Source organism: Vulpes lagopus, chromosome 16 (assembly GCF_018345385.1).
Source record: "Vulpes lagopus strain Blue_001 chromosome 16, ASM1834538v1, whole genome shotgun sequence".
NCBI lineage: Eukaryota > Metazoa > Chordata > Mammalia > Carnivora > Canidae > Vulpes > Vulpes lagopus.
In genome coordinates, this window is record NC_054839.1 from 52,941,197 (window position 1) to 52,950,503 (window position 9,307).

General features: G+C 43.0%; 1 pseudogene; it reads left to right on the plus strand.

Annotated features, from left to right (window-relative positions):
- The first annotated feature begins 7,484 nt into the window (after positions 1-7,484).
- On the plus strand, positions 7,485-8,403 carry LOC121477160 (annotated as a pseudogene).
- The last annotated feature ends 904 nt before the right edge of the window (positions 8,404-9,307 follow it).

Below are 9,307 nucleotides of genomic sequence, written 5' to 3' on the forward strand. Positions count from 1 at the left end.
TTTATTTAAAAAACCTGTAATCTTGGGACACCTGGGTGGGTCAGTGGTTTGAACGTCTGCCTTGGGCTCAGGTCCTGGGGTCCCGGGATTGAGTCCCCCACCCGGCTCCCCGCAGGGAGCCTGCTTCTCCCTTTGCCTATGTCTCTGCCTCTCTTTGTGTGTCTTGTGAATAAATAAATAAAATCTTTGAGAGAAAAAAAAATAAGCAAAAATAAGGAAACTGTAATCTTAAATTTAGTGCTTTCCTGAGATCTGTGAGTCATTCTAGCAAATTATCAGACCTAGGAGGAGTCATGCAAACCCTCCGGATTTGTCGGCAGTTGGTCTGAAGTGAGGATAGTCAGGTTGAGGACTGTGTCCTTCAACTTGTGGGGTCTGGGCTAACTCCTGATTGTCGGTGCCAGAGTTGGATTGCAGGACCCGTTGATGTCCAAAGAGAGCCCCTTTGGGGGACTGCAAAGGAAGGGGAGGAGAAGGAGGCACCATCCTAGTTGTAAATCCTGTTTTCCTTATTGGCTTCCTGAGTAAGCTTTATTGAGTGCTGATTTTATTTCAACCCCTGTGATTTTTGTTTCACGAGTGGGAAAACCGAGACTTAGAGGGGATAAATCACTTACCCATATATAAACGTGAAGTGTCCAAGGACTTGACTGTTCCGAAAAACACAGTAAATCCAAGAACAACCATGGAAGAAAAATTACCAGGTGGCTAATTATCTGTGAAAATCAAAAGAGAAAGAGCCAAAGCTAACTTAAGGTTGTTACCCAAAGGAAACCACTGTTTGGGCATCTCGGCAACCACAAAGGAAGAAGGATGTCACTTTGAGCAGCAGTGATTACTTTGCATAACAGAGAAACAAAAACATCTAAAGTTCAAAGGTGAGTGAAAAGAGGGAGTAAACAGAGAAGGATCACGAGGTCTGGCTGCCTTACTCTTCGTTAAAGCCTTGGGTTCCTCACCCATAAAATGGAGAGCTAGTGATCTGGGGATTCCAGGTTAGTTACCCAGCAGCACCTTGACATGTTTCGGGTTCTCAACAGACAATAATCCCCTTTCCTTCTCCTTAGTGTGCACAGTTAGAGCAGAATTGAAAAATGATCAGGGACCCAAAGCAGAAACTTAACCACCTCAACATGTTCAATGTCTACCCTATTTACTCAGACCCTTTTACAAATCCAGTGAGATGCTGTGATTATAGCAGAAATACCACAGTTGCTTTCTGTTCCCTAGCTAGAAGTGAGGATTGTTGGGAAAGGGTCATGCTAAATCACAGCCCATAATCATGCATAATAAAATTCGGTGTGTTTTAAAACATTTGAATCTTATGTTTTGTATTTAATAATTTTATGGTTATATAAACAGTAAAATGAAATTATAAAAATACTTGTATTTAAAACATAGTTGGTCCTAGGCTCAGATAGTTCTGTATAGGTTTCTGACATGAATGAGCAGAAGAACACTGGATAATTGCATGGGACAGGTTTGTAGCAAGATAGCATTTGTGCCCCGTAAATCATCTACCATCCCCAGTCCCTGGCAATGGTGCCAGGAATGGTTTCTTGTCATTGTGACAACTCCAAAACCACCTCCACAAATTTCTAAACTGTACCTTGTGAGGGGCTGCTACACCAGGTGAGAACTATTGCCCAGAGCTTCCCAGACAGGAAAGACATTTAGGGCAAAGAACAAAGGTCTCTTTATTTACCCGGTACAATTATAATCCTCTCCTTGTTGCTTATCAACGGTTCTACTAAATTGTGTCATCACTGCCTTGTGTGGCCTTTGCTCAAATGTGAGCACTTCAAGGGCTGTCGGCCCAACTTCTTCAGAGGCCCCCCTCTGAAGCACAGTGTCCTGAGGAGACCATCCAGCTCTTGCCACTGTGGCAACTTCCACAGCCTTTGCAGCTGGGATTCCCCTCAGGCGTGGGGAAGCCACATGGCTCTCATTCAGAGGCATGCAATGGTGTCCCTGACTCACAGGAAGCTCCAACACCCTTGCCAAGTAAAGTCATGAGGAAATGGCTGTGCCACGGCCAACTCCTTCCCTTGGACCCTTCCGCTTCACTTGGCTTTGGGGGTGGAAGGGTTAGGATATACAAACGTACTGCCTTGCTCTCCTCAGGATAATAGCAAGGCTTTCATTTCTTCTCCCCATCCCTGCCCTCCCCTTACGTGCTAGGGAGTCAGGCCCAGTGCTTGCTGATAGTGCTAATGCAACTTCTGCTTGCTCTGGGGACGGTGCCCAGCTCCAAATGTTGGTAGGACTCTTGAGAGTGTGGAGTCATTTTGCTTCTGCCCTTAGCTCTGGGCCCTACTTGCCAATTCCATGGAGAAAGGAAAAATTCTTCTTAATATCCTGTTATTATATACAATTGTTGCCTCTGAGGAAGAGGACTGAGTGTCTGGGGTGAGAGGCACACAAATACTTCATTGTGTACATTTGTACTGATAGAACTTTGTACAGGTGCATCTATTACTTTATTCAGTTAAAAGTTATGTATTTTTAGGACCCAGAAATAGACTCACACTGTATGGTCAACAAATCTTCAACAAAGCAGGAAAGAATATCCAATGGAAAAAAGGACAGTCTCTCCAACAAATGGTGTTGGGAAAATTGGACAGCCACACGCAGAGGAATGAACTTGGACCACTTTCTTACACCTTACACAAAAATAAATTCAAAGTGGATGAAAGACCTAAATGTGAGATAGGAAACCACCAGAGTACTGGAGGAGAACACAGGCAGCATCCTGTTTGACTTGGGCCATAGCAGCTTCTTACTGAACACACTGCCGGAGGCAAGGAAAACAAAAACAAAAATGAACTATTGGGACTTCATTAAGATAAAAAGCTTCTGCACAGGGAAGGAAAGAGTCAACAAAACTAAAAGGCAGCCTATGGATTAGGAAAGGATATCTGCAAATGATGTCTCTAATAAAGGTTTAATAGCCAAAATCTAAAAAGAACTTATCAAACTCAACACCCAAAAAATAGCCCAGTTAAGACATGGGCAGAAGGCATGAATAGACATTTCTCCAAAGAAGACACCCAGATGGCTAAGAAACACATGAAGATGCTCAACATCACCCCTCATCAGGGAAATACAAATCAAAATCACAATGAGATACCACCTCACACCTGTCAGAATCGTTAAAATTAACAACACAAGAAACAAAAAATATTGTCAAGGATATGGAGAGAGGGGAACACTCTTGCACTGTTGCTGGGAGTGCAAACTGGTACAGCCACTCTGGGAAACAATTTGGAGTTTCCTCAAAAAGTTAAAAATAGAACCCCACTATGATCCAGCAATTGCACTACTAGGTATCAACCCAAAGGATACAAAAATACTGATTCGGAGAGGCACATGCACCCTGATGTTTATATCAACATTATCAACAATAGCCAGACGATGGAATGAGCCCAAATGTCCATTGACTGATGAATGGATAAAGAAGATATGGTGTATATACACAATGGAATATTACTCAGCCATCAAAAAATGAAATCTTGCCATTTGCAACAACATGGATGGAGCTGGAGTGTATGATGCTAAGCAAAATAAGTCAGTCAGAGAAAGACAAATACCATATGATCTCACTCATCTGCCGAATTTAAGGAAGAAACAGATGAACATATGGGCATGGGGAGAAGAAAAAAAAAGGAGTGTAGGAAATGCCATAAGAGACTCTAAATGATAGAAAACTAACTGAGGGTTGATGGAGGGAGATGGGTGGGGGATATTAAGGATATTAAGGTATTAAGGGTATCACCACTGGGTGATGGGTATCAAGGAGGACATTTGCTGTGATGAGCACTGGGTGTCATATGCAAGTGATGAACCACTAGATTCTACTCCAGAAACCAATATTGATTGCAGTGTATGTTAACTAACTAAAATTTAAATTAAAAAAAGTAAACGCTCCCTATTTTTAAAAGGGAGGAGGACAGCAGCGGTTTAGCACTGCCTTCAGCCTGGGGCGTGATCCTGGAGACCCAGGATCAAGTCCCGCGACGGGATCCCTGCATGGAGCCTGCTTCTCCTTCTGCCTCTCTCTCTCTCTCTCTCTCTCCTCTCTGTGTATTCTCATGAAGAAATAAATAAAATCTTTTTAAATAATAATAAAAAAATAAAAGGGAGGAGGAGTAAATTAGCCTATATGCCTTGACTTGAAATGATATACATGATGTATTGTTCAGTTAACAGAACAAGCTGCAGAGCAATGGGCATAATAGTAATAATAGCAACAGGCATAATAATAAGAGGCATATTGGTAAAAGGAAAAGAAATGAACTGTCCCCCCACGCTCATGTTGGTACGTGTTTTGTATGTGCAGGTAGAGGTGTGGAGGCTTGCATACCAGTCTGTTAACATAATTACCTCAGAGGCCTGGATGAAGGGATAAGAAAAAACTTCTATTTCCTTTGAAATTATTTTAAATTACAAAAATGACACATACTTGTTGTGACAAATGCAGGTTCAAACAAGTGCATGTTGTTTTGTAATTTGCAAAAGGAAGGAAGGAAGGGAAGAGGGAGTAGGTGAAAGAGAAGAAGGACTATCTCACACCACCATGCCCACAATCCCAAACCCAAAGAGCAAGTCAACAAAACAAGGGAGAGCTCTCTTCTACAGGTGACCCTTGGTCAGACCAGTCTCAGGAATCACTACTGAATACCAGCATTGATCTCACTCTCTCAGGACCAGCTCAGTCTTTCAGGAACAGGGATCTTCTCTTAAACCCTCCAAGACTTGTAGATGATATCGACCATCCTTCTCCAGGGTAGAAGAAACATTTCACTGTGCTTGTAAGTAAAAGAAATAAAATCAAAATTTAAATACCCATCAGTGATTAAGAAATTTAGCCTTCCCCAACCTCAAGTAATTCCTTTTAAGAACAAAATTTGAAAGAGTTAAAAAAGTGTAAAGATGCTGGATGCTCCTAAGACAAGAGAGGTTTTCTGATTTTGTTTTTAGTTTTTGTTAGAAAATTTTATTTTATTTCATTGTTTAATTTTTAAGTATTTTTTATTGGAGTTCGATTTGCCAACATATAGCATAACACCCAGTGCTCATCCCATCAAGTGCCCCCCTCAATGCCCAAAACCTAGTCACCCCAACCCCCCGCCCACTTCCCCTTCCACCACCCCTTGTTCGTTCCCCAGAGTTAGGAGTCTTTCATGTTTTGTCTCCCTCTCTGATATTTCCCACTCATTTTCTCTCCTTTCCCCTATAATCCCTTTCACTATTTTTTTTTAATCTTTTTTATTTATTTATGATAGTCACGCACACACACACAGAGAGAGGCAGAGACACAGGCAGAGGAAGAAGCAGGCTCCATGCACCGGGAGCCCGATGTGGGACTCGATCCCGGGTCCCCAGGATCGCGCCCTGGGCCAAAGGCAGGAGCCAAACCGCTGCGTCACCCAGGGATCCCCCTTTCACTATTTTTTATATTCTCTATATGAATGAAACCATATGATGATTGTCCTTCTCTGATTGACTTGCTTCACTCAGCATAATACCCTCCAGTTCTATCCACGTCGAAGTACATGGTGGGTATTTGTCGTATCTAATGGCTGAGGAATATTCCATTGTATACATAGACCACAGCTTCTTTATCCATCATCTTTCGATGGACACCGAGGCTCCTTCCACAGTGTGGCTATAGTGGACATTGCTGCTGTGAACATCGGGGTGCAGGTGTCCCGGCGTTTCACTGCATCTGTATCTTTGGGGTAAATCCCCAGCAGTGCAATTGCTGGGTCATAGGATAGCTCTATTTCTCACTCTTTGAGGAACCTCCACACAGTTTTCCAGAGTGGCTGTACCAAGTCACATTCCCACCAACAGTGCAAGAGGATTCCCCTTTCTCCACATCCTCTCCAACATTTGTTGTTTGACAAGGGAGGCTATAGGAGGAAACTGTGCATAAGGAGGTTTGGGTGTGCAGATTCACTTCACTTCCCTCCTCATGGTGACCTGGCCTAGCCCAGGCCTCCAAGCAGCAGCTGAGCCTGAATGCTTTTCCTTTCCCACTTGAACAATGAGTGTTGTACCCTTTAGGAAACAACTAGTAACACAAATCTTATAGCCTAATTTAAGGTGGGAAAAAAATGATCATGCACTTCAGATAGGCAAAGTTGTTGTTGTTTTTAAAGTTTTGGTGATGAAGATGAGAATGGGGTAAGAGACTCACCTTACACATCACTGGTGGGTGTGTACATGGTACAGTTATTCTGGGATATGACATGACAACATGGATCAGGGACCTAGAAACATTTTATACCCCTCTAAGACTCTAGGTTGAGGAGACACAGGGATGTTATCAGAGATTTGGTCTAAGAATGTTCTGTGGGGGGGATCCCTGGGTGGCTCAGTGGTTTAGTGCACCTGCTTTTGGCCCAGGGCGTGATCCTGGAGTCCCGGGATCAGGTCCCACGTCACGCTCCTTGCATGGGGCCTACTTCTCCTTCTGCCTGTGTTGTGTCTCTGCCTCTCTCTCTGTGTCTCTCATGATTAAATAAATAAAATCTTTAAAAAAAAAAAAAAAAGAATGTTCTGTGGGGCATTATTTAAAATCCTGAAATACGGAAAGTTAATCTCTCAATAAGAATGACTAACTATAGTATAGTCATCAGACCTCCACATTATAATGTTTAAAAAGCTGGGAGATAAAAGCATCTATTCAACTGGATTCCAATTTTTAAAAAATGTATGACAAGGATATAAAATCTAGAATACGTCTGAGCGGTCAGTTCATGAACAATTATACATTTTTTATCCTTTTTCTGTTTTAAACATTTCTATAATAAATATATATTTGTCATATTATTAGAGAAGATAATAAAATGAAGGGAAAGAATCAGCTCTATTCTCACATAGAATGAATTCTCCTTGACACATTTAAACCCATGAATTTAGGACAACCCTGTTATCTGACCAGTGTTAAGTGATTGAACAGTCTGTTTCTGGATTCATAGATTTCCCTAAGGTCCTGAAACATCCACCTATTTAGCTATTAAGGAGCCATTACTCCCAGGCTCCAAAATAAAAATCTTTTTCCTTTCTCATTTTTCTCTTTTTCTAGAGAGGAATTTCTCTATACAGGTGAGAATTTGACAGCAGTGTGTGCCCCCTTAGGCATTTTAAAGAACTGACACCTTGAATGGGATTCTGAACAGAATTTGTGCAGATGGGATTAAATATCATCCTGAATTGAATTGGGCCCTCCTCCTGTCCAGCCACTCTGGAAATGTCTAGTAAGCTGTTTATTGTGTGAGTCTAGAACTCAGGAGAAGGTGTGGGCTGAGATGCAAATACGGGTCCATTAGGATATGCAAGGCAGTGGAACCCCTGGGAACAGCCTCCATCTAAACCCACGATGCTAGAGCTGAGGGGACCTGGGCCGCTGCCCCGCCATGCCTCCTATCCGCCACCGACTCCCTGTCCTAGGACTCACTCTAACAGCCTATTAAAACATGGTGGATTACTATGACGTTCTAGGCGTGCAGAGACATGCCTCAGCTGAGGATATTAAAAAGGCGTACCAGGGGGATCACTGGGTAGCTCAGCAGTTTAGCACCTACCTTCGGCCCAGGGCATGGTCCTGGAGTCCCGGGATCAAGTCTTGCATCGGGCTCCCTGCATGGAGCCTGCTTCTCCCTCTCTCCCTGCCTGTGTCTTTGCCTTTCTCTCGGTGTCTCTCATGAATAAATAAATAAAACCTTTAAAAAAAATAAAAAGGCATACTGGAAACTGGCCCTAAAGTGGCATCCAGATAAAAACCCTGAAAATAAAGAAGAAGCAGAGAAGAAATAAGTAGCAAGTAGCTGAGGCATATGAGGTGTTATCAGATGCAAAAAAAGGGACATCTATGACAGACACGGCAAAGAAAGGCTAGATGGTGGAGGTGGGGTTCATTTTGACACTGTTGGAGTTTGGCTTCACATTCTGTAACCCAGATGACTTCTTCAGGGAATTTTTTGGTGCAAGGGATCCATTTTCCTTTGACTTCTTCAAAGACCCATTTGAGGACTTCTTTGGGAGCAGAAGAGGCTCCCCTGGGAGCAGGAACCAAGGCGTGGGGTTGTTTTTCTCCACCTTCAGTGGATTTCCATCTTTCCAAGGAGGGTTTTCTTCTTTTGATACAGGATTTACTTCCTTCGCATCGCCAGGTCCCAGGGGCTTCACTTCATTCTCTTCCATGATATTTGGTGGTAGTGGGATGGGCAACTTCAAATCTACATCCCCTTCTACTAAAATGGTAATGGCAGAAAAATCACTACAAAGAGAATTGTGGAGAATGGTGAAGAAAGAGTAGAAGTTGAAGACAACGGCCAGTGAAAGTCCTTGACAATAAATGGTAAGGGGCAGCTGCTACGCTTGGACCACGAGTAACAATGCATGCGTGTAGCAGACATGTTAGCTGTAACGGGCACCACTGAGGACTGACAGGGACACGCTTTTTTGAAGATTTCAAACAAACTCAACTTTTTTTGGGTATATATTTGTATATTTTGTATGTATTTTTTTATTGGAGTTCGATTAGTCAACATGTAGCATAACACCCCCCACCCACCTCCCCTTCCACTACCCCTTGTTCGTTTCCCAGAGTTAGGTGTCTCTCATGTTTTGCCTCCCTCACTGATATTTCCCACTCATTTTTTCTCCTTTCCCCTATAACCCCTTTCACTATTTCTTATATTTCCTGTATGAATGAGACCACATAATGTTTGTCCTTCTCCGATTGACTTACTTCACTCAGCATAATACCCTCCGGGTCCATCCACGTGGAAGCACATGGTGGGTATTTGTCATTTCTAATGGCTGAGGAATATTCCATTGTATACATAGACCACATCTTCTTTATCCATCATCTTTCGATGGACACCGAGGCTCCTTCCACAGTTTGGCTATTGTGGACATTGCTGTTAGAAACATCGGGGTACAGGTGTCCCGGAGTTTGGCTGTATCTTTGGGGTAAATCCCCAACAGTGCTGGGTCATAGGGTAGATCTATTTTTAACTCTTTGAGGAGCCTCCACACAGTTTTCCAGAGTGGCTGCACCAGGTCACATTCCCACCAACAGTGCAAGAGGGTTCCCCTTTCTCCACATCCTCTCCAACATGTGTTGTTTCCTGCCTTGTTAGTTTTCCCCATTCTCACTGGTGTGAGGTGGGATCTCATTGTGGTTTTGATGTGTATTTCCCTGATGGCCAGTGATGCGGAGCATTTTCTCATGTGCTTGTTGGCCATGCCTATGTCTTCCTCTGTGAGATTTCTTGAACTCAACTTGCAGTAT